Source organism: Neoarius graeffei, chromosome 15 (genome assembly GCF_027579695.1).
Source record: "Neoarius graeffei isolate fNeoGra1 chromosome 15, fNeoGra1.pri, whole genome shotgun sequence".
NCBI lineage: Eukaryota > Metazoa > Chordata > Actinopteri > Siluriformes > Ariidae > Neoarius > Neoarius graeffei.
The window spans coordinates 66,591,039-66,609,481 of record NC_083583.1 but is presented as its reverse complement, the minus strand read 5'-3'; the positions used below and the strand labels follow the sequence as shown (position 1 = coordinate 66,609,481).

The following is an 18,443-nucleotide window of genomic DNA, read 5'->3' as shown; positions in this document are numbered from 1 at the left end:
TGACCGTAGGTGTGAGTGTGAATGGTTGTCTGTGTCTATGTGTCAGCCCTGTGATGACCTGGCGACTTGTCCAGGGTGTACCCCGCCTTTCGCCCGTAGTCAGCTGGGATAGGCTCCAGCTTGCCTGCGACCCTGTAGAAGGATAAAGCGGCTAGAGATAATGAGATGAGATGAGGATTCCCAAGCAAATAACGTGCATGGAAATTGCTCGCTTCAAGCAGACAGAGGAAGTCCATGTGCACATGCGCAGGTTTACCTTCTTTTGGGTTTTACGGTAGCTGGCATCCACTGTTGCATTACAGGTTTCAGAATCAGAAACACTTTTATTGCCAGGTGTGTGGACACACACGAGGAATTTGACTCCGGTTCACTTAGCTCTCATAGTACAAAAACAGATAAAGCGTATACACAAAACAAACAAGCCAACAACAAAAATAGGTGCATAGTGCAAAGTAATCCAGGTAAGTCAAGTATGGAATAGTTAGATAAATATAAAGTATACAGTGTGCACAGAATGACGGTATAAGTGTTCAGATATTTTACAAGTGATATTACTGATGTATGAATCTGGATTTTAGCTGTTCATCACAGAAAGGATTTCCCTTTTGGTGCAATATGGTGCATAGTGCAAAGATGAATAGTAAATTTAAATAAGTTAAAAAAAAAAAAATATATATATATATATATATATATATATATATATATATATATATATATATATATATAGTATAAAGTAACAGTGAGCACAGAATGACAGTATGAGTGTGCAGATATTTTGCAAGTGATATTACTGATATATGAATGTGGGTTTTAGCTGTTCATCACAGAGACAGCCTGAGGGAAGAAACTATTCTTGTGTCTGGTTGTTTTAGCATACAGTGATCTATATCGCCTCCCTGAGGGGAGAAGATTAAACAGATTGTGACCAGGGTGTGATGGGTCCGCAGAGATGTTACCTGCCCGTTTCCTGACTCTGGACAAGTATAAGTCTTGGATGGAGGGCAGGTTGACACCAATAATTTTCTCTGCAGTGCTTATTGTCCGTTGCAGTCTGTTCTTCTCCTGTTTGGTGACCGATCCAAACCAAACAGTGATGGAAGAGCAAAGAACAGACTGAATGATGGCAGAGTAGAATTGTGTCAGCAGCTCCTTAAGCAGGTTGAGCTTCCTGAGCTAGTGCAGAAAGTACAACCTCTGCTGGGCCTTTTTAATGATAGTGACTGTGTTTGTCTCCCACTTCAAGTCCTGAGAGATTGTGGAACCCAGAAACCTGAAGCTTTCAACGGCAGTCACAGTGTTGTTGGTGATGGTGATGGGCAGCAGAGTGGGGGGGTTCCTCCTAAAGTCCACTGTCATCTCCACAGTTTTGAGCATGTTCAGCTCCAGATTATTCTGACCGCACCACCAGACCAGCCGTTCAACCTCCCGTCTGTATGCAGACTCGTCACCGTCCCGGATGAGGCCGATGACCGTTGTATCGTCTGCAAATTTCAGGAGTTTAACAGACGGGTCTCTTGAGGTGCAGTCGTTGGTATAAAGGGAGAAGAGCAGTGAGGAGAGCACACACCCTTGGGGGGCGCCAGTGCTGACAGTCCGAGTGCTGGATATGATGCTCCCCATCCTCACCTGCTGCTTCCTGTCAGTCAGGAAGTTTGTAATCCACTGACAGGTGGAGGAGGGCACAGTGAGCTGGGTGAGCTTGGTGTGGAGGATGTCTGGAACAATGGTGTTGAATGCCGAACTGAAGTCCACGAACAGAATCCTGGCGTACGTCCCTGCAGAGTCAAGGTGTTGCAGGATGTAGTGCAGTCCCATATTGATTGCATCATCTGCTTACCTGTTTGCCCGGTAGGCAAACTGCAGGGGGTCCAGCAAGGGGGTCTGTGATGTCCTTCACGTGTGACAACACCATTCTCTCGAAGGACTTCATGACTACAGATATGAGAGCTACAGGCCTGTAGTCATTCAGTCCTGTGATGGTGGTTTTCTTGGGAACTGGGATTATTGTGGAGCGTTTGAAGCATGAGGGAACTTCACACAGCTCCAGGGATCTATTGAAGATCTGGGCGAAGATGGGACCCAGCTGATCAGCACAGACCTTCAGACAGGAGGCACCATCTGGGCCAGGTGCCTTCCTGATCTTCTGTCTGCATAAAAGACCTTTGACCATGCACTGACAGTTGCATCATTCTGTCACTAAATGAACAGCTAACACCGAGATTGACCACCAATATTTATTAATTTGGTCCTGCATTTCCTTTCCTTTGCATTGTAACGTCTTTTCTCACTTTCCGTTACTGTAGTCGGTCTTTCACGTTTCATTCGCACACTCCATTTTTCTCTCCTGTTTCAAATCTGTATCCCACAATGCCTTGCATGAACAGAGAAAGCCCACCACGTGATGCATGACGTAGTATCTTGAATTGGGTCATGGTGAAGCAGGAAAAAATAGCAGAGAATTTAGAGCCACGTGACCCTAAATTCATTAACTGTTCTATTTTTAAAAAACCTAATAAAATTTGGAAGTCTGTGATTCAAATTCAGTAGCTTTTGCTCCACTAAACAAAAATAATTGGGGGGAGGGGGGGATTCTTTTTATGACCTACACCTAAAATCTGAAAGGTATTCTACCTTTAAACTGTTTTCTTCTAGTAGTGGACAGTACGAGTCAAAAGTTTGTACACCCTTACTCGTTCATTCAATAGGTTTGTCTGTATTTTGACCATTTTCAGTGTTGTAGAACAAATACTGAAGACATCAAAACTGACATAACGTTGAATTATGTGGCTAAAAAATGTCACTTTAGATTCTTCATCGTATCCAGTGTTTCCCTTGATGAAGCTTTGCACACTGTTGGCGTTATTTTAACCAGCTTCATAAGGTAGTCACCTGGAATGCTTTTCAATTATCAGGTGTGCCTCGTCAAAAGGTAATTAGTGGAAGAGTTTCTTGCCGTCTTAATGCGTTTGAGATTTAAAATGATGATAATGCTCTCTAAAAATAGCCCTATTCCACAACTGTAGTAATCCATGTTATGTCAAGAACCGAACAACTAAGTAAAGAGAAACGACATATATCATTACTTTGACATTAAGTGACTTTTTTTTCTTTTTTTTCTACTAATTAATAAAGATTGAATTAGCAGGGGTGTTTTAAACTTTTGACTGGTACTGTAAATGTAAAGAAATGGTGGGGGGAGTAGCGACGATATGAAAAACAAGCACATGAAGGCTGAATCTTGATGCATCTCGGACATTTCTTGTTAAAATGGAAGAGTGATTCCTGCTTGTGATGCAACTCTCGTGCACACATCTCTGAAAGAAGCTCGAAAGCTTCACGCTCACCTTTGTGTAGTGACCCAGTGTGATCCTGCTTTCTGCACATGGCTAGTATGAAAGACTGTTAAGGTTGCTGAAGGGAGAAATAAAACTGTGTGTATATAAAGTTGAGATCAGTCACTAGAAATTATGATGCTGAGAAACTAGTGCAAGTTTTGATGAGCTGTTTGGCCAGTATGTTACGAGGGCCGTATCCCTAAGCGAGTTTCCACTAGTCCAAGTCTTTTCATGTTACACTGGCTGCTTTTAACATTAGAACCGTTAATGGTTTTGGTTCTGGCATATTTCACTGATCTCCTGAAGCCATATGGAGTAGTGTAGTCCATCCTTGGACAGTCATTTATTCACCAAATTTATAAAGTGGAAAAATGTTATCTAAACAGAGGGCGATGTCTGTCTAATAATGGGATTTAGTGCATAACAGTAATGAGAACCACAGGCCTAGAGACATTGTGTAATTTTTATTTATTTATGCATCTCCTCTGTTTCCACAGCCAGCTTCATAAAACCCCTGTTAATTTCCTGATGAACTGAATCGGCTTCATTACAGTAGGGCAAGTGCAGAAATGTGCAGCACATGGGTTTGAAGTTCAGTCCTTTTTATTATATATAATGGTTTTGAGGCAGTCTACCAATAGTTCTGTCCATTTGAGCTGGACAATACATACACACACCCTTCTGTATCGCCTTTTCAGAGTCGAGAGTTGTGCATCTGTGCTTCTGTGTGCAGGAAATTGGGGGCTGGTGAATACCAGAGCAGATCCTTTTTTTCAAAAGGATGCAATTAGTCGTGCGTGTGTGAGAGAGAGAGAGAGAGAGAGAGAGAGAGAGAAGTGGCTGACTGGCATCAGCTATAATGTTGATAACTTGAATAACCACAACTACCATCCATCAAAGCACTACCACAGTAGTTAGCTCTTGGGGGGGGACTGTTGAGACTTCAGATCAGGGTGGGTACAAAGGTGTTTTGTTTTAATAAATGCATATGCAGTACTGAATCATACTGATCTTGTTTGTGTTTTTGTTTTTTAGCATTTTATCTGCCATGAAAGTGGAGTATCCGATGTGGAGCTGAAGAGGGCACAGGTAAAACTCCACCACAAATGACCACTAAACACCTTGAACATCGACTTGACAGTGGTTAGCTCCATCACACAGCAGACAGATTCTAGGTTTGAACCTCGATTGGGCCTTTCTCTGTGTGTGTGTGTGTGTGTGTGTGTGTGTTGTGTGTTTCCTCCAACAGTCCAAAGACGTGGATTAGATCAGAATACTCTACTCTAAATCGCCCATAGGTGTGAATGTGAGTAAGTGAGTGAAATGTTCATCTCTGGGATAGATTGGTGCCACGCCCAGGGTGGGCCCTGCATCTGCTGTGATTTGGCTCCTGCAGCTCTGACGGATGGCTTGATGGATGCCAGATGAATTTGGTACTTCAGTAGAACTTATCATTGTATTGCATGATTGGAAATTATTGTATTATTGTGAAGCGCCATAGGGCAGATAGTGTATATGGTGCTATAAAAATGCTATATTTATTATTATTATTATTAATTATTATTATTATAAATTGGACTCGAAGCCATGATTAGTATCAGTCTTGGTGGAGATGACAACTTTTTTTTTTTTTCATCTCATCTCATCTCATCATCTCTAGCTGCTTTATCCTGTTCTACAGGGTCGCAGGCAAGCTGGAGCCTGTCCCAGCTGACTACAGGCGAAAGGCGGGGTACACCCTGGACAAGTCGCCAGGTCATCACAGGGCTGACACAGACAACCATTCACACCTACGGTCAATTTAGAGTCACCAGTTAACCTAACCTGCATGTCTTTGGACTGTGGGGGAAACCAGAGCACCCGGAGGAAACCCACGCGGACACAGGGAGAACATGCAAACTCCACACAGAAAGGCCCTTGCCGGCCACGGGGCTCGAACCCGGACCTTCTTGCTGTGAGGCGACAGCGCTAACCACTACACCACCGTGCCGCCCCATGCTGAAATATTAAATGTCATGAAATGCAAAGTTACACAATTTCAGCTTTTTCATGTTCATGCTCTTAAGTTAATCAGTTTCCTACCTAGTTATCGAATCGATAAAATTATGCTGATAATGAGAAACTATGAACTCCTCCACTGATGTACTCAGTTTTTCGCATCGTGTGCATGATTAGGTGAATAGGTCACATTGAGGTAGATATCAATGTCTCAAAACAGAACGCATCCACGTCATGGAGAGAAAAATCCACACACTCTTCAAGACTTCTGAATAATGCTTTCCTACATTATCCATCACACTGCTTGACTTATTTTGGTCCTTTAGTCTGTCCAGCTTCCTCACCTTGTCCTCTGTACACTGTGCTCAGGTTCCAAAGCTTCTCCGGTCCTGTTAATGCTACTGTGAACATCACACTTGTCATCTCATATGTTGCGAACTAACCGAATCGAGGCTCTGCTGTGACTCAGATGTATAGCTGCTGCGTTGCGTTCTGGAACTTTAGTCTTGCGTTTGCTCCAACGTCTCCACTGCTCCTAGATCAGATTCATCATTAATATGACTTGGAACATCACTGGAAAACAGTGTCTGACCTTTAAGCTCTTGCTAATGGTAAAATCTGATCTGTATCCCTCATTTGATTGTTTTTGCCCCCCTTCCCACCCTCAACTTCATTATAATTGCATGAGAAATGTCCTGCTGTGATGTCAAAGTACCACACAGCAATCAAATTATAATCCAAAAGGGTTTGTTTTTTAAATATAAACATTATCACAACACGTGTTTCAGGGTGGAGATTAAATTAAATTAATCCTTAATTAAAAAAATCACAATGCCTTAGACAAAATTATCTGTAACTTTAAAAGCGCTGTGGAAAAAAAGACGTTTTTTTACTTACACAAGTGAGTTCTGACTAAAATGGTACCTTTTTTTATGTAGAAATACCATTAAAAATGTCTTCATGGTTACACACTATAATGTACTGTGAACACCATTTCTATCAGTGCATTTCTCCTGAACACATGGAGCAGCTGAGACTAGGATAGACTCGCTTTACAGCAGGTGAACGTTTCTGTGAAATCCTGAGAAATGTGTGTCCCAGAGCCGTCTCTAGGCCTGTGTAATGTGGAGAGATCTAAACCCTGTACATACAGCAAGAGCTCCCTGGTGCCTACTGTGAAAAAAATTCAGCAGACCTTCTGACATTTTAGTTGTGGGGGGATCGAAATAAGTGTGAAAATGGCCAACTTGGCTTGTCCCACCTGTAACCTTGGTTTGAACTAAGTGTTATTTCTCCACTGAAAGTCAGCAGACAAGATTACCCTCTGTGGATATGAGTGTGTTTAAAAGGAAATACAACTAAGCTTGATGCAGCTTTTAATTATTTTGAGTGCAACTCAGCCAAAGCAGGTGTCCCACGAACTTGCGGTCAACTCTGTGACAGTGCTGAATTCAGCCCCAGTGTTGCAATGGTTACTCAGATACAAGGTTCACCTGTGTCTGTGTTGTCTGGCAGGGAGGGCAACAGAACAACCTTTCATACACATGAAGAAGAAACCTTTATTCGTCACATGCACACTTCAAGCACAGTGAAATTCATCCTCTGCATTTAACCTATCTGAAGCAGTGAACACACGCGCGCGCGCGCACACACTCAGAGCAGTGGGCAGCCCAGAGCACCCGGGGAGCAGTCAGGGGTTCGGTACGGCTGAGGTGCTCAAGGACATCTCAGCCCAAGGCCGCCCCACATCAACCTAACTGCATGTCTTTGGACTGTGGGGGAAACCGGAGCACCCGGAGGAAACCCACGCAGACACGGGGAGAACATGCAAACTCCACACAGAAAGGCCCTCGCCAGCCGCTGGGTTTGAACCCAGATCCTTCTTGCTGTGAGGCGACCGTGCTAACCACTACACCACCGTGCCGCCCACGGAGCACCCAGAGGAATCCCACGCAGACATGGGGAGAACATGCAAACTCCACACAGAAAGACCCTCGCCGGCTGCTGGGTTCAAACCCGGAACCTTCTTGTAGTGAGGCGACCGTGCTAACCACCGATCATGTGTACTGCTTTTGGTTGTTTTTTGCATGGAAAAATTGAATCCTACCTTTTTTTTCTGTGTGTGTGTCAACTCTGTGACGGTGATTACATCTGCAAGATTAACTGTGGTAAGTAGTCAGGATGATGAAACAAAGTGGCAGCCCACTCCCTTCACGCACGTGACCCTGGGTGATAACGGGTTGATACCAATGACATGGCAAGCCAAAAAGCCCAAAATTAGTCAACTGTGACGTCTAGTGGATGTAGCATTGCCAGTGCTGCTGGATACAGCAGTGCAGGCTCCAATTCCACCAACAATGTCTACTGTCCATCCATCCACTATCTGTAGCTGCTTATCCTGTCCTACAGGGTTGCAGGCAAGCTGGAGCCTATCCCAGCTAGCTATGGGCGAGAGGCAGGGTACACCCTGGACAAGTCGCCAGGTCATTGCAGGACAATGTCTGCTAATGAAGCCAAATTCTAGACAATAAGCTGTTTAATTTTGACTTTAAAGGAGGGGGTGCACAAAAAGTAACAGGCTTAGCAGAGTTATTAGCTTCAATATTTTGACTGCATTTACTCCCAAATTAAGATTAAAAAGCTACAAATTAGTATTTTCTGTCCATCCATTATCTGTGACTGCTTATCCTGTGCAGGGTTGCGGGCAAGCTGGAGCCTATCCCAGCTGACTATGGGCGAGAGGCGGGGTACACCCTGGACAAGTCACCAGGTCATCACAGGGCTACATGTAGAGACAACCATTCACACCTATGGTCAATTTAGAGCCACTAATTAACCTAACCTGCATGTTTTTGGACTGTGGGGGAAACATGGGGAGCACGTGCAAGCTATACACAGAAAGGCCCTCATCAGCCACTGGGCTTGAACCCAGAACCTTCTTGCTGTGAGGCGACAGTGCTAACCACTACACCGTACCGCCAGTATATTTTGTCATTTATACAAAATAGTTAAGGATTACAGCCACCAGGAGTGTATTACAGGAGTAGATGATAGCTGGTCTGTCTGAGTTGATCTCTCACAAAATAAATGATGTATGTGATTAGTGTTTTGTACACTGAAAAATATAAAAGTGTTTGAGCACGGCTCTGCTGTGGACCTTTCACTTGGGATGTGGTCTGATCATTTGGCAGTATTTGTACCAAAACCTTTCATTTTTGCCAAATTGCCCACCCCAAATTTCAGTATTCACAGAAACACTTGGTTACAGATGTCATCTAAAATCTTACTCGTGTTGAATAAGAAACCATTTTCAGCTCATGATTTTTGTCTGAGAAGAACAGGAAGACCTGCAGTCGCTTCAAAATTAACAACCCGGACAGAGAAACTGACTAATCCCAGTATAAAGGTGAATTGTTGCTAATCTTCAGCAAACTGCATGGTAAGGTTTTTCACCTTTACACACTTGACTCTGTAAAGGTTCAGTGACCAGATTTTCCAGCAGCACAAGCTTCCTCACATGCACCCAGTGAAATTTTCTTTCAGTGTCTTGTAATTAAAGAAATATGCAGTGCTCAAGACCACAAATTTTACTGACGTGTAAAGCATAATGTGTGTGTGTGTGTGTGTGTGTGTGCGTGCATACTGTCACTTGGATTAAGGCCAGATCCTGCAGTGCTCCAAGACAGAAATGCTGTTTCTTGGTTTTGTGTTTGTGAGATGTTTTTAATGTGACCTGACAGGGCGAGACTGTGCATTTCACTAGCAGACAGACCTTTTTAACATGGCCACAGAACATCGCTGCTTTTTTAATGTTTTCCATCAAGATTTCATTGAATGCCTGGGGGGGGCATTTTTCTATAATGGTGGTAGAAAAAAAAATTAGACTGAATAATTAAACACATGGCTACTAGTAGCTTACAGGGTTTAGTAGAGATTTTGACTGAAGATGTTCCTGCGACCTGACATCAACCCGGCTGTGTCCTTGGAGGTCAAGACCGTATTGTGTTACCATCACATTAGTGTTTGCCTCGGCGAACATTCAACGCTGTCGGTGAGTTTGAGCTAAACTGAAAAAAAACCATCGACCGTTGATTGTACCCCATGGCCTAACTCTGACAGCACTCCTCAACACAGGCTAAAATATCAAGAGACCGTCCTGGGATGTCGTCTTCATCCTCTTGAGTACTCGGGGCTTTGGGGAAAGAGCTCTTATCAAAGGTCACAATCAACATTCATTGCTGTCGGTGGGTTGCACTGTGAAGGAAAGCTCACTGAACAATGAATGCAACTGTGTCCCAATCTTTCTCATCTCACATTAACAAACGGAGATGATGAAATCTCTTGCTAACTCATGCCTGGTATTGCTTGTATCTCCATGTAATGAAGACTGTATCTCAAATAATACAGAACACTACCTGTGTTAAGGGGGGGGGGGGATGAGAATAAAGGATATTTATCACAGCTTTCTTTGTGTTTTAAAGAATTAATCATTCATCACCGTACCACAGCCTGGTGTGTAGTTTAGATTAGATTACTTTACCTCAGAGCAAAGCAGAGTATACTGAAGGTTTATTTTCAATATATTTTTTCCTGTTTCATCTATACACACCTTCATGAAACCTTTCTCCATCTAAGAATTTGAAAGAAGAAACACATCACACACAATGAAAATCCTCCTCTGCATTTAACCCATCTGAAGCAGTGAGCATGCGCATGCACACACAGACGGATGTTATTTGCCTTGCTCAAGGGCACTTCAACCATGATACAGAGGGAGGGGGAAAGTGCTGTTCATTCACTCAACTCCCCTCACATTTTTCCTGCCATTCCCAGGAATCAAACCAGCAACCTTTTGAGCCCAAGGCTGCTTCTCTAACCTTCAGGCCATGGCTACTCCTTTGCTTTGTTTCAAAAGTCACTTTTAACCCATAAAACAAAGTATGGAGGTATGAATGTTCATGTTGGATTATGGCCCAAAGGGATGTTTTGTTGGACTTGCGCACCAGGTGTTGTCTGCTAATACTTTTGCTTGAGGCTAAACTGATGGTACTCAGTGATATCAACATTTTATCTGCTACAGTTTACACGAGGCAGAGAAAATGTCCCAGCCCTTTCTAGGCTAAACCGAGATTACGGCTCCTTGCCGTTCATTCACGAAACATTAATCCAAATTAAATTGGTCAAGTAGCTGAACTGGCTTATCGTATCAGTGTTGGGGTGAGTGCGCAGAGGAATGCCAGTCAATCCTCTGGATTAATTAACAGCAGATTACAGTTCAATCCAAACGCTGTAATGGTGGACATCTTTAATCTGTGTAGCTCTCCGTGTGCTTTCGACTCATCCTGAGATACCTAGAAAATAAAAAGACAGTGATGTCAACAAGAGAGGAAAGAAGGTTATGTTTACATGATAAAAAGCAATATAAAGGAGGGATGATGGAAAGGGGGAGGAAAAAGTCAAATGACTAGCAATTTACACGAACGCACACAAATGAATGCATTCGTTTTCAGAGGCCACTTTCTTCTCGTCAGGATTGCATTGGATCTTAATAGGCATGAAGCGGGAATTGGGACGTGAGCCCATTGCACAGGTACAGATTAAAGTGGAATAAGGTGATGGAACTCCAGCAGTGATAGATTATTAGATTTCAAGCCGCGTGTGTGTGTATGTATGTACAGAATTGTATGGAGCAGGTTCTGGAGCTGCTCTGTCCCTTTCTCATTTCATTTTGGTGTCCTATACATTTATATATAAATAAATAGCGATGACAATATCTTTGAAAAAGATGGTCTGCTTTTTCTGTGATTCATCTCTAAAACAGTGCGAAGAATGATCAGTGATTGGACCTTTCAGTTAACTTGCTCACATCCATTTTGATCGGAACACCTATAGACCTGCACATTCATGCAGTTAATTACAAGTAGTCAAGCATGCAGATACAAATCAAGAGCTTCAGTTAATGTTCACAATGTTCAAACATTAGAATGGGAAAAATTCTAATCTCGCAGTGAAGTGTGACTTCCTTTCACTGTGGCATGGGTGTTGGTTTGAGCCACATGGACCGGTTTGAGTATTTCAGAAACTGCTGATCTCCTGTGGTTTTCACAAACAGTCTAGAGTTTACACAGACAGAATGGTGTGAAAAACAAAAAACACCAAGTGAGGGACAGTTCTGTGGGTGGAAACAAACCCCTTGTTGATAAGAGAGGTCAGAGGAACATAGCCAGATTGGTTCGAGCTTTTTTTTGCCAGGAAGGATATAGTAACTCATACAATCACTCTTTACAACCGTGGTGAGCAGAAAAGCATCTCAGCATGCACAAAACATCAAACACTGAGGTGTTGAGACCATGTTTCCTTTCAGTTAGTCAAGTCTGTAGAAAAGCAAATTACAAAGTGATTCCATAATTTTTTTTTCCTCAACACAACACTGAGTGATTCCAATTTTCTTTCTCTAATTGATTTGGGGGGAAACAATAATATGCTATTAATTAAAATAATTGAATTTAATTTGTTTGAGGTGTGTATCGTGAAGCCAGTGTTTGGGTATTAAACCGATATTGTTTTGTCATTTGTCAGCTGTGATTTGTTTATTTTCTCTGAAGTTAAAAATCCTCAAAGTGAGGCGATTTCATCATTTTTGCCAGGGGTTGTATGAGGTCAGATTCCCGCTTCTCAGTGTTTGCTGATCTTGCATCAGATTACACGGCTAACAGTAAACTGGACGACGTTATTAAAGATGAAATATTGTTGGCTCGCTCTTCTTCCTGTGAAACATTTCGGCTTGATTCCTGCTGTCCATCACGTCCAGTTACAAACAGAAAACTTGAATTTTTACCACTGTGCCAGATTGGTCCTGCTTGCTTTAACCCAAGAGCATAAGTTTGTGTTGCCATGCGTGCGCACACAAAAACACACACACACAAAAAAAAAAAGACCCCTTGCATTGATGTCACATTTTATGTTAGCAGCCGTCGCTACCCTTGTCCTGGGGGACAAGCAAACTTTGCTTACGTACTGTTCACATACTGAAGCCAAGTGAAGATGTCCGACATCTGTTGCTGTTTGAAGAAAACTACAGCTAAAAATGCTCTACTACTGGATTACTTGGACAATCTTAGTCAGAAAGAAGTGAAGGATAGATATACATGGAAATTAGAGTTTATTAGTGATTATGATCCGTACAAAATTCCTCAAAATGATTGGAGTTATGTAAATTTGTGGCCTCGTCTTACCTACACAGATGTTGGAATATACCTTCTTTTTCCAGAAGAGTCCTGACACGGAATTCTTTCCACAAAGAAGGTGTGAAAGCCAAAGCATTTACTCTCAAAGGACTCCGACCTGAACTGTGGGCTTGATGGTATTCCCTCCCAGCCCTCCATGTGTCAACAACCCCAAGGATGTCTAGTTACATAGCTACACATTTGCACTCTGTATTGCATTTATAGCGATACTTATTATTGCTAAAACAGTACATGAAGTGGTGTTGTTTGTAAAATAAAATATTTTACTCAACTTTTAAACAATTAACATTAATATTTTATTTTAATTTTATCTAATAGTGGATGGTCCAATAATTACAAATGCTAGCAGAATCAACACATTCCAGTTGTAGCTGTAGTCCTACAGTAACTATAATCATTTGTAATAATAAGAGAATAAATGAAGAGGGAACTGACCATTAACCATTTACTAATGGTTAATGGTCAGTTCCCTCTTCATTTATTCTCGATTCAAAAGGCACAACTGAAAGGTTGATCAGTGTGTAACACACAATAACAGTTTTATCCAAAATAGTTTTTCCTGCCTTAATCGATTTATTTCCATTTCACATTTGTGCAGCTGTTGTAAAGTTCAGTGTGTTTGTGTAGAACTCTTTTGAACTGTAGGCTCCTTACTACACCCTGACTCCATGGAGGCATTTTGCATAGGACTGGGTTCCTCCGATAACAGAAACAAAGCTTCAGCGCCGTCTGCTCTTAATCTGTTCTGTTCTTTCAGGGTATATTGCGCATGTCACCCCTTGTTGGGCTTTTTTTACTGAGTTATATCAGAGTTGTTTGAAACCAATTTGGGTTTTCCATGTCGAATAAGGACGCTGCTTCACCTGTAAGAAAATCAAACCCTTTCATGAAGACGCTAACTCCGATGTGAGCAGAAAAAAATAAAACAAGATTCTTAAGCAAGCTCTTCCATACTCACTTATGACTTTCTTTCTTTCTTTCTTTCTTTCTTTCTTTCTTTCTTTCTTTCTTTCTTTCTTTCTTTCTTTTTTAAATATTAGTTCTTACCTGAAATAAAATGATCGCTCCAAATGCAGGTACTCTCAAATATTTCTCTGGAGTTTTCCGGCTTAGCTCCTCTCATCGTATTCTCTTTAACCACTCATTTCTTCATTGTTCTTGAAGCATTTGTTTCCTTGTTAACATTTTTCTTGATAGTGGGGAGACGGTGATGTCTTTTGTCTATTTCTCTATTTGAACAAGCAAAAATTAATCATGTTTAAGACGGATTAAGCCTTGCTTACACGAAAGACAGTGTCTGTCCCCCACGTGAAATTATCACGTGATACGTGACATCATGTGCAAAGGGTGTATCAACAAAACGACAATGGAGGAAACCAGAGAATGCAAAGGAAACCCACATGGACGAAGGAAAAACATGCAGAACGAAAAATGTCACCATTGATATTAGTAACGAGAATGAATAATTAGTTAATGTAACTATTGTACTCTGGGTGCGATTTGCTGGGGGGGATGGTGGGGATCATCCCCCCCTCTGGTTTTTTATCTCTGCTGAAAAAAAATCCTCGGGGACAACCCCGTCAATAAAACAAACAAACCCCAAAAAAAGTTGACATGACAGGCATGTTGTGACACAGTTTTCTATGGTCTACATTGCACTCACTTTCAAAATGACCCGAAGTGGCAGCTTTGATGAACGTCTAGGGTTGCCAACCGTCCCGTATTGGGCGGGACATCCCGTATTTTGGGTAATTTTAATTTGTCCCGTCAGGGACAGATCCTGCCCCTCACTCCAATGCTGTGGTGTAAATCGCGTAATTGCCGTGAGAAGCGCTATTACCGCGAGTCGCGGTCATCTGCGATTTAAAACCATTCACTGTTGCCATATCCTGAATTTTTAAGCTATACTGACAAAATAGGCATCAAATTAAACTAGAGCAGATGGTGCAGCCAGTGGCTACAGCCTAACTGTTCGATAAGGATAGCAGATAGCTTAAAAAAAACCCTTCCGAAACAGGATAGACCTCAGCTGCCTTTGTGATGTCTTTCTCTCTTCTTCTTCTTCTGCTATGAAGCATTGCAGAAGGTTCTTAGGGTTTTCAAATGGACAATTAAGCAAATATCAGGGTTTTACAGCTACAGCAAATCATTTTTCAGTTAATGACATTGCCTTCATAAATATGGCCTGATGAATTATTTGGCCAAAGTTTAAAAGAGAAAAATGAGACAATATTGTTTGTTATTTTGCATTGTTACTTAAAAATATCCATTAATTGGTCTATTAATTTTTAAAAGCTCTATTTTAGAAATGAATTTGTAGTGGCCTACATTTGAAACACTCACCTAAAGGCGACTCGGTACTGTAACTATTTTGGGGCGCTGGGGTGCGCGTACAGGGCCTGTACCGGTACTTGTCCGCACCCGGAACAAAGTGTCCCTCATTTGGATATGAGAAAGTTGGCAACCCTACGAACATCCCCAGCAAATAGATACATTGTAGATAATCAGAGTGTGAACGTGGATTTAGCGCCATGAATCACATCCTTACTGATGAGCGCAACAGAATGAATGTATCCACACTGACAGCCTTCTTTTCCTCGCTGTCAGTGGGTCAGACGTGCGTTCCTTCCCTGCTGAGAAATTCGCAGAAATGTGGATTAAAGAAGGGCGAAACGCGGCGGATAGCGCACCGACGGGAAAGCAGAAAAGGCCACATGAACTGCGCCATCAGAGCAAACTGTTCATTTAGTATTCATGTATTTTAGTGATTTTCGAGTCACTGTCCATTTAATCCGGAGGGAGAGAAACATCACAGCAACGCGACAAGCAATGCGAACTTTGTTGTGTGTTAGTGTTCGTGTATTTAGTCAGAGAGATAGGAAGATGAATTTACTATCTCTGGTTTAGTGTTCGTTTTCATTTAGTGTTATTCATTTGATATCATCGGATGTTATTGAGCTGTTAGCCTACTGTTACCTTAATTTTGTGACGTTTCATGATTAAAAAAAAAACATTCCCCCTTCTGTTTTTTTGACAAATCGCACCCTGATTGTACTAACAGTCCAGAGGTGTGTGATTTTAACGCTGGCAGGAACACACACGTCGTCGTGAAGTCAAAACACCGAGTAGTGCTTTGATGTGTCATGTTTGCTTGCTTTAATGGGTGTCTTTAATTAGGAATTGCAGCTTGCTTTGCTACTGTTTCTAAAAAAACATTGCAAAGCCACAAACTGGTGCTTTATTTTGAGAAAGTATGTCTTGGTGTTCTTGGATTTAATGGCTGTGGTTACACACTGGCACCAGCAAAATGTGGGGATATGAAACACTACACCACAAGAAGACATCAGTATGAGGGTGCGTTTTTCTAATGTTACACTCTGACACTGTTATTAGATTCAAATCCGACTTCCCTTTTCTCAAACATTACACAAGCTTTCTTCAAACTCGAAAAGATGCATCCTTTCGAGTTTCATTTGTCCAAGAAAAAAAAGATTATTCGGGATTGAGTATGATTATTAGTGTTAGTGCTTCGTTGGCCATTTTATCATTCACCAGCCACTTTATTAGGAATATGTGGGTGCAGCACAATGTATTAAAACAAATGCAGATGCAGGTCAAGACCTTCAGCTAATATTCATGTTAAAACAACAATGGATAAAAAAAAATCTCATGGCCGTGGTTGTCGGTTTGAATATTTCAGAAATTGTTGCGTTCCTGGGATTTCCACACACAACAGTTTCTAGAGTTTACACAGAAGGATCCAGTGTGTGGCAGTGCTGTGGACGGAAACGGTTTGAGCTGAAAAGACGACTGCGCTGACTCAGATAAGCACTCTTTACAACCGTAGTGAGCAGAAAAGCATGTCACACCATGCACAGCACACCAAACCTTGAGGTGGATGGGCCAGTGTTACTACGTGCAGTTTGTCGTTTACTTCATCACTGAGCAGATATTATCTTTGTGGTGAATCATTCTCAGCGCAGGATTTACACTGTCATGATAGTTGCGTCGTCGTGGCAACTGTACAGTATCAGTTGCAGTGCAGTGTGTGTCTAGTACTAGTGTCACACTTGACCATGCGAGTGTCTCTGCTAAAATGGCTGTTTAAGCACTACACCATGTACGTTTAAGAAGCATGTCAGGCTACGTTTACATTAGACCGTATCTGTCTCGTTTTCTTCGCGGATGCACTGTCCGTTTACATTAAACCACCTGGAAAAGCCGGGAAACGGGAATCCGCCAGCGTCCACGTATTCAATCTAGATCGTATCTGGTCCGGTGCTGTGTAAACATTGAGAATACGCGAATACGCTGTGCTGAGCTCTAGCTGGCGTCTCATTGGACAACGTCACTGTGACATCCACCTTCCTGATTCGCTGGCGTTGGTCATGTGACGCGACTGTTGAAAAACGGCGCGGACTTCCGCCTTGTATCACCTTTCATTAAAGAGTATAAAAGTATGAAAATACTGCAAATACTGATGCAAATACTGCCCATTGTGTAGTTATGATTGTCTTTAGGCTTGCCATCCTTCCACTTGCAAGTAGTAAGTGATATGCGCTGGGATCACATACACAGCGGCTCAGTCCCGAATCGTGGCTTGTGCACTTCACTCGCGCGCTGTGTGAGCTGCGCAGGGCCGGAGTGCGCACCCTCCAGAGGGCACTCGCAATTCAGGGCGGAGTGATTTGGAGCGCAGGATGCCTGCGGAGCAGAACGTATCCGTGTATTGGTATTGCTGTGTGCACGGCTAACGGTTTTAGTGTAAACGCGAATCGTTTTAAGAACATTAATCTGATGATCCGCTGATTTGACGTAATGTAAACGTAGCCTCAGTGTTGCCAATTAGATAGCAAGCTGACATTGAAACGATGTAGAATCAACATTGCATTGTCGACGTTAAACCATTGAATCAACGTCAGATTTTGATGTTGATTTAACATCAGTTTGCACCCTCCGCTAACATTGAAACGATGTTGATTTATTAACTGTGGACACACGTAACTTCAATTGTATTTCAATTCGCGTCGATATTGAAACAACATTGAAATTTCGACATAACTAAAAATCAATGCGCTTTCAATATGTTATTTCAATTGATAGCCTACCAGAAATATCTGGCTCATATATCCTGCTTTATCTACAGCCAGGATCTCCATTTTAATTGCCTAAAATAGTAAATATGAAACACATGCCTTTTTTTAAGAAAACAAGATTTTTATTTTAAGTTCATTTAATTTTCATGTCTTTCGGCGCGAGCGACACCTCCAGTTCTGTCTGGCGCATATCGTAGCCATTTCTGCACAGCCTGGGTGAAGACCAGATCATTCATGCCAGGCTGTTGAGTGAGGGCATCTGAAACACACACAAAACATAGTTTTCAGTTACACATTGTACTACTGCTGCTAATAATAGGCTGTAGTAAGTGATATGCGCTGGGATCACACACACAGCGGCTCAGTCCCGAATCGTGGCTTGTGCACTTCACTCGCGCGCTGTGTGAGCTGCGCAGGGCCGGAGTGCGCACCCTCCAGAGGGCACTCGCTGTTCAGGGCAGAGTGATTTGGAGCGCAGGATGCCTGCGGAGCCGAGCGTATCCGTGTATTGGCGTTGCTATGTGCACGCAAATCGTGTATTGGTGTTGCTGTGTGCACACTAATCGTTTTAAAAACGTTAATCTGATGATCCGCTGATACGGTCTAATGTAAACATGGGCTATGACACCAGTGAAGTCATTGAGCTAACTAGAACCTGCAGTTTATCAAGCTTGCTAGCAGGCTAGCCTACTTGACAGCTTGCGTTGCTGATCGGAGTTGATCGGAGGAAATCGGCCGTGACAGCACACCGTGGCAGTCTATGTATC

General features: G+C 42.4%; 1 long non-coding RNA gene across 2 annotated transcripts in view; it reads left to right on the top strand.

Moving 5' to 3' along the window:
- Window positions 1-12,902, top strand: part of LOC132899702 (uncharacterized) — a 50,458-nt gene extending 37,556 nt beyond the window's left edge. Inside the window, exons 4-6 of one of the 2 annotated variants that reach the window (XR_009656700.1) lie at window positions 4,371-4,424; window positions 4,585-4,768; window positions 5,017-12,902. This is a non-coding gene — a long non-coding RNA (uncharacterized LOC132899702). Of the gene's footprint in view, window positions 1-4,370; window positions 4,425-4,584 lie in introns of both variants that reach the window. The other variant, XR_009656699.1, reaches the window with a different exon arrangement.
- The last annotated feature ends 5,541 nt before the right edge of the window (window positions 12,903-18,443 follow it).